General features: G+C 68.4%; 1 protein-coding gene across 3 annotated transcripts in view; it reads left to right on the top strand.

Moving 5' to 3' along the window:
• The first annotated feature begins 6026 nt into the window (after positions 1-6026).
• Positions 6027-18035, top strand: part of DNMT3A (DNA methyltransferase 3 alpha) — a 184281-nt gene continuing 172272 nt past the window's right edge. For all 3 annotated transcript variants that reach the window (XM_089776945.1, XM_089776946.1, XM_089776947.1), the window contains exon 1: positions 6027-6140. The gene's annotated coding sequence lies outside the window, so the exon portion shown is untranslated. The remainder of the gene's footprint in view (positions 6141-18035) is intronic.

An 18035-nucleotide genomic window follows, 5' to 3' on the forward strand; every position in this document is an offset into this window, starting at 1 on the left:
CCCTGGCTCCGAACACACTGGAAATGCAGAGCCGCGGGGGGTAGGTCCTGGGCCTGGCGGGAGCCGGAGCTGAGCCGGGCTGCCCCTGGCTCCGAACACACTGGAAATGCAGAGCCGCGGGGGCAGGTCCCGGGCCTGGCGGGAGCCGGAGCTGAGCCGGGCTGCCCCTGGCTCCGAACACACTGGAAATGCAGAGCCGCGGGGGGGTAGGTCCCAGGCCTGGTGTGATCCGGGCTGCCCCTGGCTCCGAACACACTGGAAATGCAGAGCCGCGGGGGGTAGGTCCCAGGCCTGGCGGGAGCTGGAGCTGAGCCGGGCTGCCCCTGGCTCCGAACACACTGGAACTGCAGAGCCGCGGGGGCAGGTCCCGGGCCTGGCGGGAGCTGGAGCTGAGCCGGGCTGCCCCTGGCTCCGAACACACTGGAAATGCAGAGCCGCGGGGGGTAGGTCCCGGGCCTGGCGGGCGCTGGAGCTGAGCCGGGCTGCCCCTGGCTCCGAACACACTGGAAATGCAGAGCCGCGGGGGCAGGTCCCGGGCCTGGCGGGAGCTGGAGCTGAGCCGGGCTGCCCCTGGCTCCGAACACACTGGAACTGCAGAGCCGCGGGGGGTAGGTCCCAGGCCTGGCGGGAGCTGGAGCTGAGCCGGGCTGCCCCTGGCTCCGAACACACTGGAAATGCAGAGCCGCGGGGGCAGGTCCCGGGCCTGGCGGGAGCTGGAGCTGAGCCGGGCTGCCCCTGGCTCCGAACACACTGGAACTGCAGAGCCGCGGGGGCAGGTCCTGGGCCTGGCGGGAGCCGGAGCTGAGCCGGGCTGCCCCTGGCTCCGAACACACTGGAAATGCCGAGCCGCGGGGGCAGGTTCCGGGCCTGGCGGGCGCTGGAGCTGTGCCGGGCTGCCCCTGGCTCCAAACACACTGGAAATGCAGAGCCGCGGGGGCAGGTCCTGGGCCTGGCGGGAGCCGGAGCTGAGCCGGGCTGCCCCTGGCTCTGAACACACTGGAAATGCAGAGCCGCGGGGGCAGGTCCTGGGCCTGGCGGGAGCCGGAGCTGAGCCGGGCTGCCCCTGGCTCCGAACACACTGGAAATGCAGAGCCGCGGGGGCAGGTCCTGGGCCTGGCGGGAGCCGGAGCTGAGCCGGGCTGCCCCTGGCTCCGAACACACTGGAAATGCAGAGCCGCGGGGGCAGGTCCTGGGCCTGGCGGGAGCCGGAGCTGAGCCGGGCTGCCCCTGGCTCCGAACACACTGGAAATGCAGAGCCGCGGGGGCAGGTCCTGGGCCTGGCGGGAGCCGGAGCTGAGCCGGGCTGCCCCTGGCTCCGAACACACTGGAAATGCAGAGCCGCGGGGGGTAGGTCCTGGGCCTGGCGGGAGCTGGAGCTGAGCCGGGCTGCCCCTGGCTCCGAACACACTGGAAATGCAGAGCCGCGGGGGCAGGTCCCGGGCCTGGCGGGCGCGGGGGCAGGCAGGGAGGGAGACGCCAGCAGTCGATAGCACTAACCGACACACTCTCACCTGCTCTGCTACGTCCCTCTGCCACAGCGCCAGCCACGGGCCAGAGCCATCGCTGCCGGCACGGGAGGAAAGGCCCTCGCTGGGCGGCGCAGCCGGAGCAGAGGGCGGGGGCTGGGGGGCCTGGAGGCAGCGCGAAGGGGTGGCTGTCCGGGCGACTGGACCCTGCATTCCTCCTACCCCGCTGCGGAGCCAGGGGGTGCCCTACCCAGAGCCCGGGCCCATGTGGCTCGGAGCTTTGCGAGCAGCCCCTCTGCCCGCCCCAGGCCTGGCGGTGGGAGAGTGGCGGGGGGCTCTGCTGCCAGCGAATGCTCCCCGGTTTGCAGCGACGAGACGCGCCGCGGGAGGGACGAGCCAGGCTCCGTGAGGCCCGGCAATTGCAGGGGCGCCTGGGCTGCGGGAAACAAGGGGGGGGAGGGATCCGTGGCGCTGGTGTGACACCAGGCGCCCCTGAAGGGCATGCCCGGAGCGGGGCCCGCACGCCCAGGCTGCTGTGTCTCGGGGGCGGGGGGAGCAGCCAGCCGGGGCACTGCCCGCCCAGCTGAGCCTGCGAGAGAGCTGGGGCAGCCGGCCGTGCCCTCGGGCCCGAGAGGGCAGAGCCAGGCACCCTGCCCAGGACGCCCGGTAGGTCATCGGCGACTGAGGGGCTCGCCCGCACTGAACTCCAGCCCCCACCCCTCCCTGGGCAGGCCACCCCCCCTGCTGACCCGCCCAGGGGACTCCAAGGCCAGAAGGGACCACTGTGATCAGCAGCCGCCCGCCTGTGTAACGTGGGACTTCCCCGAACGGCTTCCTGCTTGAGCTGGGGGGTGTGCTGTGGGCAGCCGGACGCCAGCGCTGGGTGCCAGTCCCACCCTGGGTGGGGCGCGTCCGTCTCACCCGTGGCCCTGCACCGCTCGTGCCGAGGGAGATTGCCGCGCAGGGAACCAAGCCGCACGGGTGGAGCACTGTCCCAGGCCGGAAGAGTCCTGCCCGGGTCGGAGAGGGGGAAGCCGGGGCTGCTCGCCTGGCGCTGGGCACACCACAGCCTGCCCTCAGCCCACGCTCCGGCCAAGCGCCAGGAGAGGTGGCAGCGGCTACGCCCACACCCCTGGGCCTGTCAGCTGGGCGGGAGGGGACGTGGCCACAGGGCTTGGACGCTGGCTGGCGGGGCAAAAGGTGGCTGCGCGCGCCACGCTCCCGCCGGGCCACGAGAGGGAGAAGAGGAACCGCAGCAAGCAGAGGGGGAGCCCTAGAGCCAGGCAGCAGCGCTGGGCGCTGAGACCGAAGGCGGAGGCCAGGGGGCTGTTAAGCTGGGCTCACTCGTTCCCTTCCTGGCTGAAAACGGTGCGGTGGCCTGTGGAAAGGCTCTTGCCGCGCGAGCCAGGCCGCAGGAGAACGACACTCACTAGGGTCGAGGAACGCCTCATTTCCAGGGCCCCAGCGCTCGCCGGCCTTGATCTCATGCCCCAACCCCTTCCCGGAGTCGCCCACTGAGTGGCGGACGTGAGGTGACAATGCTCGGGACAAGGTGGCAGCAGCTAGCTCTCCTGGTTACCAGCGTGCTGTGTGCTCACAGGTGCCTCACCGAGGCGTGTGGCAGACACGGGGCTGCAGGAGGAAGGGGAAGAAGCGAAGGATCTTAGGAACATAGGAAATGCCTGCTTGAATCAGGCCAGCGGTATCCAGTCTCCAGCCGCTACAAAAGGCACAAACCGTTGCAGGCAGCGGTGGGATAACCCGCCCTGGGACCAGTTCCCTTTGCACGCCCATGGGTTAGAGGTTGGCATTTACACCCCTTTCAAAGCTGTCGTCCATCTTACTGTGATAACTGGGGGTACAGTTCTTGGTGTCCAAGTGGCCAATCCATTCCTGACCCTGCTAAGCTCTCAGCCTTCCTGGGTCTGAGGACACTGAGTCCCACCGGCAGTGTGTGTGTTGTCACAGCTATTTCCCTGCACTGGTGCTGCGTGTGCAGTGCTCCCTCCGTCTTGTGTGATGAGAGAGGGCAGATCAGGAGAGTCTCTTCCTCCTGCTTAGCCCCTTGACTCCTGTAGTCCTGGATCGAGGCCGCCTCATTCGTCTCCTTGCTAAGTCAGACAGTCCCAGTCTCCGTCTCACAGGAGTCCCTTTGGCTGTGTCAAAGTCCCTTGTCGCATCTCCCGGAGCCCCTCTGGCTGTGTCTAGACTGCACCCCTCTGTCCACCGACAGATGCAAATCAGGCACATCAAAATTGCTAATGAAGCAGGGATTTAAATATCCTGTGCTTCATTAGCATAAACACGGCTGCCGCTTTTTTTCAAAACGGAGCTTTTTCGAAAAAAAACCCCAGTAGTCTAGATGGGGATCTGTCAAAAATAAACCCTTTTTCGACAGCTCCTGTATTCCTCAAATCTGTATTCAACAGATCCTGTATGTCCTGTCTGCCCCAGAAGGAGGGAACACAACAGGTAATCCCCATATGATCCCTCCCCGTCCCCATTTCCACACAGACAGAGACTAGAGACACCATTCCTACCCATCCTGGCCAATAGCCATTGATGGGCCTAACCTCCATGGATCAATCTAGCTCTTTTTTGAACCCTGTTAAAGTCCTAGCCTTCACCACATCCTCTGGCAAGGAGTTCCACAGGTTGACTGTGTGCTGAGTGAAGTAAAACTTCCTTTTGTTTGTTTTAAACCTGCTGCCTATTCATTTCATTTGGTGACCCCTAGTTCTTATATTGTGGGAAGAAGTAAATGCTCCGAACATGCTCCGAACATGCGCTGCATTGTGCCCCGCGGCAGGCAAAACAGCAAAGAGCATGTTCGGAGCATTAAAGTGCATTTGTGCAAAAGTGTCCGTGCCAATCTAGACGCTCTTTTCCGCAAATGCTTTTAACAGAAAACTTTTCCATTAAAAGCATTTGTGAAAAATCCTGCCAGTCTAGACGCAGCCCAAGAGTTTGGAAAGTGGTCAAGGGCCAACTCTTTCCTGATGCTAATGGAGGGGGTGCAGGTTCTGGGAGGAGCTATGGGTGCAGGAGGGAGCTCTGGGTAGGGTGTAGGAGGGGGAGGGGGGTCTGGGAGGGAGTTGAAATCAGGGGCAGGGTCTGGGCGGGGGATATGGGTGCAGGAGAGAATTCCGGCCTGGGGAGGGGTGTCGGAGAGGGTGCAGGTTCTGGGAGGTGGTTGTGACCTAGGGCAGGGGATGGGTGTGCGGGGGGTCTGGCTTGTGACCTGGGACAGAGATGTGGAAGGGGGGCAGAGGGTGCCATGTGCAGGCTGGGGCTGTGAGGTGCTCTAGGTGGGCCTCTGGGGCGCGGCGAGGCGGTGCTGGTGGGGGACCCCGCCGGTGCGTCCGTGTTGGGAGGCAGCCAGCCAGCCCGAGCCTGCAGCCTTTTCGCGGCCCCGGGAGCCCTCGGCGCCTGGCGGGGGGCTGACATGGCGAGTCGCCGCGCGCCGGGGCCCGCAGCCGAGACACGGGGGGCGTGCGCCCCACTCATGGCCCCTTCCAACACTGGCCCCCCGCGGGGCTGCAGCACACGGCCCATCGGCCCCCGGCCCCGGTGTCCCTCTGCTGCTCCGTGGGCCCCTCTGATTTCCCGCGGGGGGGGGGACCCCCGAGTGCTCCCAGGGCCCGCGGGGGAGGGGCGGAACGCTGGCACCGGAGAGTTCCATGACAGTTGGGACTGCGCCTCCCGCCCCTCCCCCGCTCGTCACTGGGCCCTCAGGCCTGTGGTGGGGGCGCCCGAGGGGGGGGCAGTGAGTGCGGGTGCCCGGGGGCGTTGGGGGTGCGGGTGCTGGGGGTGCCGGGGCCGGTGGCGGGCAGGTCCCGGGCTCGGGGCGGGTGGGGTGCGGGTTCCCGGGGGGGCGGGGGGCGGGTGCCAGGGGGGCTCTGGGGATGCGGGTCCTGGGCTCGGGGCGGGCGGGGTCCGGGGTGCGGGTGCCCGAGATGCGGGGCCGGGGCGGGGGAGCGGGTGTCCGGGGTGCGGGGCCGGGGGGCGGGGTGCGGGCGGGGGGCGGGGTGCGGGTGCCCGAGATGCGGGGCCGGGGCGGGGGAGCGGGTGTCCGGGGTGCGGGGCCGGGGGGGCGGGGTGCGGGGGCCGGTGGCGGGGGAGCGGGCGGGGTGCGGGGGCCGGGGCGGGGGAGCGGGCGGGGGGCGGGTGCCGGGGCCGGGGAGCGGGCGGGGGGCGGGTGCCGGGGCCGGGGCGGGGGAGCGGGCGGGGTGCGGGGTGCGGGTGCCGGTGCGGGCGGGGTGCGGGTGCCCGAGGTGCGGGGCCGGGGCCGGGGCGGGGGAGCGGGCGGGGTGCGGGTGCCCGAGGTGCGGGTGCCGGGCCGGGCCGGGGCGGGCGGGGTGCGGGTGCGGGGCCGGGGGGGGGGAGCGGGCGGGTGCCCGGGGTGCGGGGCCGGGGCGGGCGAGGTGCGGGGTGCGGGTGCCCGAGGTGCGGGGCCGGGGCCGGGGAGCGGGCGGGTGCGGGGGGCGGGTGCCCGAGGTGCGGGGCCGGGGCGGGGAGCGGGCGGGCGCTAGGACCGCGCGGCGCAGGGCGCTCGGCGGGCTTGCGGCGAGTGCTGCAGTGGAGGCGGCGGAGCTGCGGGAGGAGGCCTGGCCGGGCGGCGGCGGCGGGATCGCGGCGGCTCCCGGGGGAGGTCCGGGCCCGGGCCTGGCCGAGGTAGGAGCGGGCCCCAGGGGGCCGAGCCTCCCTTCTCCGCCTCCGGGCGGGGCGGTGCCAGGGCCTGCGGGCACCGGGCACGGGAGCGGGCAGAGCCCCGCACAGCCCCCCCCGGCTAGCGCCCCCCCCCGCACCCCCCCGCCCGTGCTGGGCCCCCCCCCCTAGCGCCCCCCGCCGGCTGTGCTGGCCCCCCCCCCGCCCAGCGCCCCCCCCCCCCCCGCTGTGCTGCCCCCCCCCCCCCCTCCCGCCGGCTGTGCTGGGCCCCCCCGCCTAGCGCCCCCCGCCCCCCCCGCTGTGCTGGCCCCCCCCCGCACCCCCCCGCCGGCTGTGCTGGGCCCCCCCCCGCCTAGCGCCCCCCGCCCCCCCCCGCTGTGCTGGCCCCCCCCGCACCCCCCCGCCGGCTGTGCTGTGCGCCCACCCGCTGCCTGCCCCTCTGCGTGTGCTGCGCCCCCCCCGCCCTCCGCCGCTGCCCCCCCGCTGGCTGTACCGTGCACCCCCCCCGCCTGTCCTATGTACCCCCGCCGCTGGCTGCGCTGTGCTATGCGGCCCCCCGCACCCCTCCCCCACTGCCCCCCCCCGCTGCCTGCCCCCCAGGTGCAGCCCCGCTTGTCGCACTCCCTGGGGCTGCGGACCAGCCTGCCCCGGGTGCCGCATGCAGCGCGGCTCCCTGCCTTGGCCGCAGCTGGGCCCGGGCGCGGGGGCTGGAGGGGAGAGACCGGCCCCGCATCGGCAGCCTGGCACCGGCTGGGGGCCTGTGGGGGGCCCGGGGCCCGCTGCTTCCCGCGCCCTTGCGGACGTGTGTCGGCGCTTGGCGGGCTGGTGCGGGAGGAGCGCTGGGCACGGATCCAGGGCGAGCGCTGATCCCCCGCAGGCCCCTCCGGCTGCAGGGAGGGAAACTGGCAGCCTGGCATGACCTGCCCCCCGGGGAGCGGGTCCCACCGTGCCCCACCTGTGGCTCGGCCCGGAGGTGCCGCTGGCTGCGGTGCCTGTGCCCGGCTCTCCCGGCAGCATCCTGCTCTGGAGCCTGGGGGGGCCGGGCCGGGGGCCAGGCCCAGGGGAGCGTTAGCCGGACGGAGGCTGCTCCGGGCGCTGGAGGGGCCCAGCCCCCCACTACAGCCGGGCCCTGGGAGAGCTGGGTGCAGACGTGTCCTTGAACGCTTTGCCTCTGCAGGGTGAAGGGCAAGGCATCGCCGCTGGGCTTGGGAGGGAGGGAGGGAGGCGGCCTGGTGGGGCTGGCCCCCTCCCCCGCACACGCACACTCACTGCGGGGCCAGTGCCTCCATGGGGCCATTTAATCAGCCCCACAGATTAGCCCTGAAAACTGGCTCCCGTCCCTCCTGCCTGTGCCTCTTTCTTCCCTGCATTGCCTGCTTGGCTGCTTTATCATCCCAGGCCTGGCAGAGAGCCAGGCCCCCTCCCCTCCCCCCGGGGCTCGCTTTTCTCCAGCCTCTGGGCCGGGATCTGGCGGGCGGGGGGGCACCATGCTCCCCCAAGTCCTCTTGTCTTTTTAGTTAGAAATTGCCTCCCTCCTTCCTTTCCATCTTCAGCCGCAGCCAGGCTGGGCTGCCTGTATTGTGACGGGCTTGGCGGCTCCCTCCAAACAGGCCGCCTAGCGAGGGTCTCCAAGGCAGGCTGGCATCTGAGATGGGCACGCTGGTTCTGTGCACACAAGTGTCATTGCATGGCCTGCCCACCTGCGTGTGCGCGCTCATCTGTCACTTGGGAGCGGCCTGGGGAGCCTCCTGTCTCGCATGCAGCCAGCAAAAGGATGGCTCTGCGGGGCAGGGCGCACGGTGACATGCTGTCTAATGCCCAGGAGCCTTGTGCAAGGGGTGTGCTGGCATGCAGGAATCCTGACCATGCACTAGAGATCCACTTCGCAGCCCCTCTACCGCGTCAGGGCTTTGAGCTTCGAAGAACTGCCTGGTTTCTTTTCCGCCCGTCGGCTATCCAGCGAGAGTAGGAAAGACTCCGACTGTAGGTCATCAGAGGCTGGTAGTTTGATCTCATAGATACAGGCGCCAAGTTCGCCTCTTGTATTGATTGTGCTACTTTCCATCCATTGACCTGTTTCCTTCTGTAAGTACGATGGCGAACGTCGAAAGAGGCTTTTGCATGGCTTGCGAGCGAGGCCTGAGAGATTGGTATCTGCTCGTGACGTGTGCAGTGATGCTCCTCTCACTAGACTTCCCTAGCTGGCAAGTGACATTTTCCTCTTAGCACAGTTCCTCTTCGCTTCTTCCCTTTGTGCTGTGTAAATGGCGTCCCCGCTGGATCGGTTTGACTGTTTGCATTGCTTTGCTAAGTGGATGATTGCAGAAGTAAAGCGGGAGGTCAGCAGCTCGGTGCGCTAAGCGGGGGAGAGCTGCCTTTGAAAGCACACCGTGTGCACGCGGGTGTATTTTTAACGCCAGGCTTGGGCAGGCCTGCCTGGTTTAGAGAGGGGAGGCTTCTGTCCTATGGGAGGAGAAGGCCTGGAAATCTGTAAGCCCGTTCTTCCCATCCAGTGGCTGCAAAGTTCTTGACAATAATGGGAGAGGAATTGACCTTTTTGTGTTAAGTAACTGCTCTCAATAACTCTTCACACATGCAATCGCCTTTCATGCTGAGTCAGCTCGAAACTTCCTAGCGGGAGTCTTTTTTCTTAAAATGAAATGTCCACAAACATCTCTAGGAAATAATGGCTGCCTGTCCGGAACACTCCACTGCGGGTTTGCAAACAGCTCTGTGGCAGAGTGGCCGTGGGATTAGAGTCCAGACAATGTTTCCTGAGCTCTTTAAATGGTCTCCGTGTCTCTCTGTATCTGAAGAGCATCTCTGGGTAGGTTGGAAGCAAGCAGAGCCAGAAGGGTTCCGCTCCTAGCCGCATGCTCAGGGAACCCCGGGCTGGAGGGATGTTTGCGTTTAAAAAGTTGGCAGAATCCACTAATTTGATCCTGCTTTGCAGAGTATTGTTGTGGGTGGGCACCACCCCTTGCCCCACAGCACCGCCCGTTCCTTACCGCAGCCTTTCTTTTTGGTGCTAAATACAAGGATCCTTGGGTCTCTACTGCTGGGAAGCGGCTCTGGGAATCCCATAGTCATGGTGCGGAGTCCTAAAAATATCACCCCGCGACTTGAGGTCTCTGTGCTGGCCTCTCCCCTCCCGTGCACCAAACCAGGAGCTGGCTCTTCCCTTGCCATCTGTTGCAATCGGGGTTCTTCTAACCTCGTGTGGGGGTTCCCGCGGGAGTCTCGCCCCCTCGTGTGGGGGTTCCCGCGGGAGTCTCGCCCCCTCGTGTGGGGGTTCCCGCGGGAGTCTCGCCCCCTCGTGTGGGGGTTCCCGCGGGAGTCTCGGATGGCGACGGCGACTGGTGGGAAGTGGATTTGGCTGCAGTCGTGGTGTATCGCGGGGAAGAGGCGCCCTGCTTTCTGCTCCGGACTGTTGAACTGAGAAGGACAGTGAACTGGCCCGGACGCTCTTTAGCACCCCGAGGAGCGTGTTTCCTTTCCACGTGTGGCGCGTGGGACAGACTGAGTTCCCTGTCAGTAGTGGGACGTTTCCTGCTTGAGTGCAGTGTTCTTGAGCACAAATGGAGTTGGGAGCGAAGGGTGCCAATGCTCTTGTAGATTTTGGGGTGCTTAGCTTTGGCAATGAAGTTCTCCTGGGCTTACTAGCTAGGAACTCCGGTAGCAGCTGGCCCATGAAGGCTTGGGGGTGCGTGTGCGAGGACCGGGGGGCTTCCGGAGCATGGGAAGCCAATGCTTCTTAAACTCGTGAACTGATCTGACCTTAAAGTCTATCTGGCCATTGCACCTCACTCAGATACCCTCCTCTGCTTTGAGCCCAGTGACTTGTGTTTGGGTAAAAGGCAAAGACATCTGCCTGGCGGCCATCAGGAGGTGAGGAATGTACCGCTTCCCCAGTCCCCGCCCTCTAGAAGGCAGCGCCTTGTTTCTCGTGTGAATGCACTTGGCTCCAGCCCCCTGCCCCTGCTCAGCGAGTGTGAAGAGCCCCGTGGTCCCGCACTTGCTCCCTGTGAAGGCGCTCTTCCGTACCCTGGAATCAGCTGGCCCCGCAGGCGTCTTGCTGATCCGCTGGCCGGCCGGCGTGCTCGAAGCCTCCAGCCAGCTCTGTGGTTCTTTCCGGCTTTCTCCCCAATGTTCAGCAGCAGCTCCCAGCCCTGGGTGCGGGATCCCAGGATCGGTCTCAGCAGTGCTGTGCACCTGGGGGTGGCCTGCCCTGTTCTGTGCTCCAGTAGCCCTGGGCACTCAGCACTGCGCTGGGAGCGGATGTGCCCGTGGCTCCAGAACTCCTTCTCCCCCTGTAGCGAGGGCCCGCACTCCTGGCTCCCAGAGACAGGCCTTGGTGGTTCAAGTATGGGGGAGGCTCTGCTGTAGTTGGATTACAGGCCAGGAGAACAGAAACGCTCTTGCTTCAGCGGGGCCCTTGCCCATAGCTGCCGCCCCCAGCCAGCCTGCTGAGAACCGGCCATTCTTCCTCCAGCACACCTGGGTTTGGGTGTGTCCCCCGAGCTGCGTGCTGTCCCAGTGCTTGGCAGAGCTGCTGAGCTGGTTTTGCAGGGGGCTAGGATGGGGTTTCATCCAGCACTCTGGGAGGGGCCACGCCGAACGCACGCGGCGATTCTGACTCCTTTGCCTACACAGACGTGATGTGGAATAACACAATACGGCCACGGGCGTTTGGAGTGAGCGAGGCGTGCACCGCTGGGTCTAGTCACCCCTTCCCTTCTGCGGGGAGCAATGGTTCCGGGTGGCCCTACCCCTGCCCAAAGGCCACCCTCTGGTTAGCAGCATCGCGGCGCTAATTGCAGTGGGGGGGGGGCTGTGACCGCAGCTCCGAGTGGGGGGAGGTTGCGTGCTGGGGCTGGCGCTCTGCAAAGCGCGGTGCTGAGCTGCCGGAGGGGGTGGCAGTGAGTCAAGGTTGTCAGCGCTCAGCTTTCTGAGTCAGTCCCGTGTGCTGCGGGCGCTGCTGGGTGGCTACTGGTGGCTCTGGGGGTGTCGCTGGTGCCTGAGTCAGTGCTGAAGTAGTGCCCTGGGGTGGGGGTCGGGATGGAGGGACGGGCCGTGACTCAGCCTTGCAGTGCTTGTCGTGTTCAAAGTGCGGTGGGCAGGTTCCCCAGCAGAGCCGCCCAGTCCCTGCAAGGCTCCTGGTGGGTTCAGGTGCAAAGTCCACCTGGGGAGTGCGAGTGGCCCTTCCCCGTGCCTTGCCCTGGCTTAGCAGAGCTGCTGTCCTTCACCCACAAGCCAAGCTCACGTCTTAAGTACTCGGGGCAATCCGGGGAAGGGGGTCACCTCCGGGTCATGGTCATGTGGGTAGGGGGGCCGGTGCGCTGGCACCGCAGAGCCAAGCAGCAGCACCCTGCTCTGTGTGTGTGTGCACGCGTGGGACTGCTCTGTATGCGTGCACACGTGGCTGCTGTGCGTGTGTGTGTGTGTGGCTACTGTGTGCGCACATGTGTAGCTGCTGTGTGTGTGCACGCGTGGGACTGCTCTGTATGCGTGCACACGTGGCTGCTGTGTGTGTGTGTGTGTGTGTGGCTACTGTGTGCGCACATGTGTAGCTGATGTGTGTGTGCATGTGCGCGCGTGGCTGTTGTCTGTGGACACGTGTGCATGGCTGCTGTGTGTGTGTGCATGCGTGTGCGTGGCTGCTGTGTGTGTGTCTGTGTGCATGCCTGCGCGTGGCTGCTGTGTCTGTGTGCATGCGTGTGCGTGGCTGCTGTGTGTGTGTCTGTGTGCACGTGCGCGGGTGGCTGCTGTGTCTGTGTGCATGCGTGCGCGCGGCTGCTGTGTGTGTGTGTGCACGTGCGCGCGTGGCTGCTGTGTCTGTGTGTACGTGCGCGCGTGGCTGCTGTCTGTGTGCATGCGTGTGCGTGGCTGCTGTCTGTGTGCATGCGTGTGCGTGGCTGCTGTCTGTGTGCATGCGTGTGCGTGGCTGCTGTGTCTGTGTGCACGCGTGCGCGTGGCTGCTGTGTCTGTGTCTGTGTGCACGTGCGCGTGTGGCTGCTGTGTCTGTGTGCACGTGCGCGCGTGGCTGCTGTGTCTGTGTGCGCGCGTGGCTGCTGTGTCTGTGTGCGCGCGTGGCTGCTGTGTCTGTGTGCGCGCGTGGCTGCTGTGTCTGTGTGCACGTGCGCGCGTGGCTGCTGTGTCTGTGTGCGCGCGTGGCTGCTGTGTCTGTGTGCGCGCGTGGCTGCTGTGTCTGTGTGCGCGCGTGGCTGCTGTGTCTGTGTGCGCGCGTGGCTGCTGTGTCTGTGTGCGCGCGTGCGCGTGGCTGCTGTGTCTGTGTGTGCGCGCGCGCGTGGCTGCTGTGTCTGTGCGCGCGCGTGGCTGCTGTGTCTGTGTGCGCGCGTGGCTGCTGTGTCTGTGTGCGCGCGCGCGCGCGTGGCTGCTGTGTCTGTGTGCGCGCGCGCGCGCGTGGCTGCTGTGTCTGTGTGCGCGCGCGCGCGCGTGGCTGCTGTGTCTGTGTGCGCGCGCGCGCGTGGCTGCTGTGTCTGTGTCTGTGTGCGCGCGCGCGCGGCTGCTGTGTCTGTGTGCGCGCGCGCGCGTGGCTGCTGTGTCTGTGTGCGCGCGCGTGGCTGCTGTGTCTGTGTCTGTGTGCGCGCGCGCGTGGCTGCTGTGTCTGTGTGCACGCGTGTGCGTGGCTGCTGTGTCTGTGTCTGTGTGCGCGCGCGCGCGGCTGCTGTGTCTGTGTGCGCGCGCGCGCGTGGCTGCTGTGTCTGTGTGCGCGCGCGCGCGTGGCTGCTGTGTCTGTGTGCGCGCGCGCGTGGCTGCTGTGTCTGTGTCTGTGTGCACGCGTGTGCGTGGCTGCTGTGTCTGTGTCTGTGTGCGCGCGCGCGTGTGGCTGCTGTGTCTGTGTCTGTGTGCGCGTGCGCGTGGCTGCTGTGTCTGTGTCTGTGTGCACGCGTGTGCGTGGCTGCTGTGTCTGTCTGTGTGCGCGCGTGCGCGTGGCTGCTGTGTCTGTGTCTGTGTGCGCGCGCGCGTGGCTGCTGTGTCTGTGTCTGTGTGCGCGCGCGCGTGGCTGCTGTGTCTGTGTGCGCGCGCGCGCGTGGCTGCTGTGTCTGTGTGCATGCGTGCGCGTGGCTGCCATGTGTGTGTGTGTGTGCGGCATTTGTGACCATGCGCTGGGGCCTGCCCTGCAGCGAGTGTGCACAGTGTGTGCGGCTGGCAACGCACCGGGGCCCCGTGGCGAACGGCAGAGGCTGGAGGCTGGCGAGCTGTACGCGTCGAAGTGACACATGCGGGGAGGTTTCTGTGAGCTCCCTGCACCTGACAGCCGGGTGGCTCATCGCAGGGAACCCACGCCCAACGCCTCTGCCGCTAGTGGGGGCGAGTGGCAGGTCCCAGGCAAGCGCTGAGACGAGCCGGAAGTTTTCTTCCTCACTTGCCTTCAGCTGAGCTGCTCAGGCCAGGAGCAGGGCCCGGGCAGAGGAGCCCTGAGAGATCCGGCTGGGAGACCTGCGGCAGGGCTCAGCCTGGGCGGGGAGGTGCCGTCAGGAGAGCCGGCTGCGGGTGAGCTTGGGGCGAAGCGGGGCTGCGGGCGCGTGTGCAGCCTCCCCTGCGTCCCTGCAGACTCCTGGGGAAGGAATGTCGCGTGGACCTCGCGGGAGAGGCACGGGGGGGGGGTGCAGCCTGGGGGGCCGGTGCTGCTTAGTGGCTCACTTAACAGCATAGGGGCCATCTCCCCTTCCAAGTCAGCCGGAGCCGGGGGGGGGGGGCGGTGAATCCCTCAAGGGGGCAGCAGGGGCCGAGGGGGGGGCGGTGAATCCCTCAAGGGGGCAGCAGGGGCCGAGGGGGGGGCGGTGAATCCCTCAAGGGGGCAGCAGGGGCCGAGGGGGGGGGCGGTGAATCCCTCAAGGGGGCAGCGGGGGCCGAGGGGGGGGCGGTGAATCCCTCAAGGGGGCAGCGGGGGCCGAGGGGGGGGGGGGGCGGTGAATCCCTCAAGGGGGCAGCGGGGGCCGAGGGGGGGGGGCGGTGAATCCCTCAAGGGGGCAGCGGGGGCCGAGGGGGGGGGGCGGTGAATCCCTCAAGGGGGCAGCGGGGGCCGAGGGGGGGGGCGGTGAATCCCTCGAAGGGGGGCAGCGGGGGCCGAGGGGGGGGGCGGTGAATCCCTCGAAGGGGGCAGCGGGGGCCGAGGGGGGGGGCGGTGAATCCCTCGAAGGGGGCAGCGGGGGCCGAGGGGGGGGCGGTGAATCCCTCAAGGGGGCAGCAGGGGCCGAGGGGGGGGGGCGGTGAATCCCTCAAGGGGGCAGCAGGGGCCGAGGGGGGGGGCGGTGAATTCCTCAAGGGGGCAGCAGGGACCGTGGGGGGGGCGGTGAATCCCTCAAGGGGGCAGCAGGGACCGTGGGGGCGGTGAATCCCTCAAGGGGGCAGCAGGGACTGAGGGGGCGGTGAATCCCTCAAGGGGGGGGCGGTGAATCCCTCAAGGGGGCAGCAGGGACTGAGGGGGCGGTGAATCCCTCAAGGGGGCAGCAGGGACCGGGGGGGGCGGTGAATCCCTCAAGGGGGGGGCGGTGAATCCCTCAAGGGGGCAGCAGGGGCCGAGGGGGGGCGGTGAATCCCTCAAGGGGGCAGCGGGGGCCGAGGGGGGGGGCGGTGAATCCCTCAAGGGGGCAGCGGGGGCCGAGGGGGGGCGGTGAATCCCTCAGGGGGCAGCGGGGGCCGAGGGGGGGGGGCGGTGAATCCCTCAAGGGGGGCAGCGGGGGCCGAGGGGGGGGGCGGTGAATCCCTCATGGGGGGCAGCGGGGGCCGAGGGGGGGGCGGTGAATCCCTCAAGGGGGCAGCAGGGGCCGAGGGGGGGGGCGGTGAATCCCTCAAGGGAGCAGCAGGGGCCGAGGGGGGGGCGGTGAATCCCTCAAGCGGGCAGCAGGGGCCGAGGGGGGGGCGGTGAATCCCTCTAGGGGGCAGCGGGGGCCGAGGGGGGGGGGGCGGTGAATCCCTCAAGGGGGCAGCGGGGGCCGAGGGGGGGGGCGGTGAATCCCTCGAAGGGGGCAGCGGGGGCCGAGGGGGGGGTGAATCCCTCGAAGGGGGCAGCGGGGGCCGAGGGGGGGGCGGTGAATCCCTCGAAGGGGGCAGCGGGGGCCGAGGGGGGAGGGGTGAATCCCTCGAAGGGGGCAGCGGGGGCCGAGGGGGGGAGGGGTGAATCCCTCAAGGGGGCAGCGGGGCCGAGGGGGGGAGGGGTGAATCCCTCGAGGGGGGCAGCGGGGCCGGGGGGGGTGAATCCCTCGAGGGGGTAGCGGGGGCCGAGGGGGGGGTGAATCCCTCGAGGGGGGTAGCTGGGGCCGAGGGGGGGGTGAATCCCTCGAGGGGGTAGCGGGGGCTCGTTCCCCGGGGCCCCCCCTTGCACGTTCTCCCTCGGCCGGCTGTTCCGTCCGCAGCCCGGCTATTTTTAGCGCGCTCGGAGCCCATGTTGCTGGCAGCGACTCGGGGCTGGGAACGGGCGTTTTTTCCGAGCGGGCCTGCGCGCTCTGAGCGAGCCGTTTCTCTGGGACGTTGGGGGCGACCTGGCGGGGGCTGGGAACGGGCGTTTTTTCCGAGCGGGCCTGCGCGCTCTGAGCGAGCCGTTTCTCTGGGACGTTGGGGGCAACCTGGCGGGGGCTGGGAACGGGCGTTTTTTCCGAGCGGGCCTGCGCGCTCTGAGCGAGCCGTTTCTCTGGGACGTTGGGGGCGACCTGGCGGGGGCTGGGAACTGGCGTTTTTTCTGAGCGGGGCTGCGCGCTCTGAGCGAGCCGTTTCTCTGGGACGTTGGGGGCGACCTGGCGGGGGCTGGGAACGGGCGATTTTTCCGAGCGGGCTGCGCGCTCTGAGCGAGCCGTTTCTCTGGGACGTTGGGGGCGACCTGGCGGGGGCTGGGAACTGGCATTTTTTCCGAGCGGGCCTGCGCGCTCTGAGCGAGCCGTTTCTCTGGGACGTTGGGGGCGACCTGGCGGGGGCTGGGAACGGGCGTTTTTTCTGAGCGGGGCTGCGCGCTCTGAGCGAGCCGTTTCTCTGGGACGTTGGGGGCGACCTGGCGGGGGCTGGGAACGGGCGTTTTTTCTGAGCGGGCTGCACGCTCTGAGCGAGCCGTTTCTCTGGGACGTTGGGGGCGACCTGGCGGGGGCTGGGAACGGGCGTTTTTCCGAGCGGGGCTGCGCGCTCTGAGCGAGCCGTTTCTCTGGGACGTTGGGGGCGACCTGGCGGGGGCTGGGAACGGGCGATTTTTCCGAGCGGGGCTGCGCGCTCTGAGCGAGCCGTTTCTCTGGGACGTTGGGGGCGACCTGGCGGGGGCTGGGAACGGGCGTTTTTTCCGAGCGGGCTGCCTGCTCTGAGCGAGCCGTTTCTCTGGGACGTTGGGGGCGACCTGGCGGGGGCTGGGAACGGGCGTTTTTTCCGAGCGGGGCTGCGCGCTCTGAGCGAGCCGTTTCTCTGGGACGTTGGGGGCGACCTGGCGGGGGCTGGGAACGGGCGATTTTTCCGAGCGGGGCTGCGCGCTCTGAGCGAGCCGTTTCTCTGGGATGTTGGGGGCGACCTGGCGGGGGCTGGGAACGGGCGATTTTTCCGAGCGGGGCTGCGCGCTCTGAGCGAGCCGTTTCTCTGGGACGTTGGGGGCGACCTGGCGGGGGCTGGGAACGGGCGTTTTTTCCGAGCGGGCTGCGCGCTCTGAGCGAGCCGTTTCTCTGGGACGTTGGGGGCGACCTGGCGGGGGCTGGGAACGGGCGATTTTTCCGAGCGGGCTGCGCGCTCTGAGCGAGCCGTTTCTCTGGGATGTTGGGGGCGACCTGGCGGGGGCTGGGAACGGGCGATTTTTCCGAGCGGGCTGCGCGCTCTGAGCGAGCCGTTTCTCTGGGACGTTGGGGGCGACCTGGCGGGGGCTGGGAGGCCCGCTAGTGGCCCAGCTCCCTGCAGCGGGGGGAGTGGCTCTCGCAGGGCCCTAGGGGCGGGTGTGGCGAGGGGCTGCACGGGCCCTGGCGGGGGACGTGAGATGCCAGCCCGGCGTGGGGGAGACACCCTGCCTGGGAGCTGAATGGCACGGGGGGTGCAAGCCTGAGGGGTGCCAGAATGCAACTGGGGCTGCTCCCCGCCCCGGGGAGCCCGCAGCCCAGAGGTGCAGCGAGCGGGGGCAGGGCCCAGCTAGCACGGCGGGGGGCCTCGGGGCGCTCTGAGCGACAGGGCAGAGGTGCGGGCCCCCGGGAAGGGGCAGGAAGGCACCTGGATTCGGCCGGGGAGAGCCATGCAGGCCGATAGCTGGGGAGAAGGGCTTTGGTCTTGTCCGCGCTGGCTTTCCCACCTCTCCGGTGCTCCATCGGGGAGGCCCCTGCCCGCCAGCCCATCGCTCACCGGCTGCGGGTGTGCGCCCAGCCCCCGCCGCAGCTGGCGACTCCCCGGGGCCACACCTTGGTCCCATGGGTGCCCAGCCAGGCTGCGCTCTCAGCCCCGCTCCCTCCTAGTTCTCTCCCTGCCGCCACCCGCCTGCCGAGGCTGCAGCCAGAGGGGCAGCTGGTCCCTTAGCTCCCACAATTCCCTTCCCTCTGCTCCCGCCAAGCCTCCCAGGGCTTGCAGTGCAGGCTGGGGGGCAGGCCTAGGGTCCCCAGAGGGGCGCTGCTGGAGAGAGAGGGGCGGGGCCGCTGTTGGCGAGGGCAGCGGGCTCGCTGGGGGGCTCTGGCCGGGGGACAAAGGACACGGGGAGGAGGGTGGCTGAGCGGGCCCAGAAACAGGCTGGGAGGGGGGCCGAGGCAGGGCTCACAGGCAGCACCTCTGACCGTGGTTCTGCGAGGCCGGGCCAGCGGCGCTCGCTGGGGCCCAGCTGCCTGGGTCTGAAGCCACTTTGTGTGTAACTGGCCCGCTTGCTCCCCGAAGGCCAGCCCTGGCTTTGAGACGCCGAAAACCAGTTCTTGTGGCACTGGGGGCCGTGACGCC

Source organism: Pelodiscus sinensis, chromosome 3 (genome assembly GCF_052426305.1).
Source record: "Pelodiscus sinensis isolate ZL-2025 chromosome 3, ASM5242630v1, whole genome shotgun sequence".
NCBI lineage: Eukaryota > Metazoa > Chordata > Testudines > Trionychidae > Pelodiscus > Pelodiscus sinensis.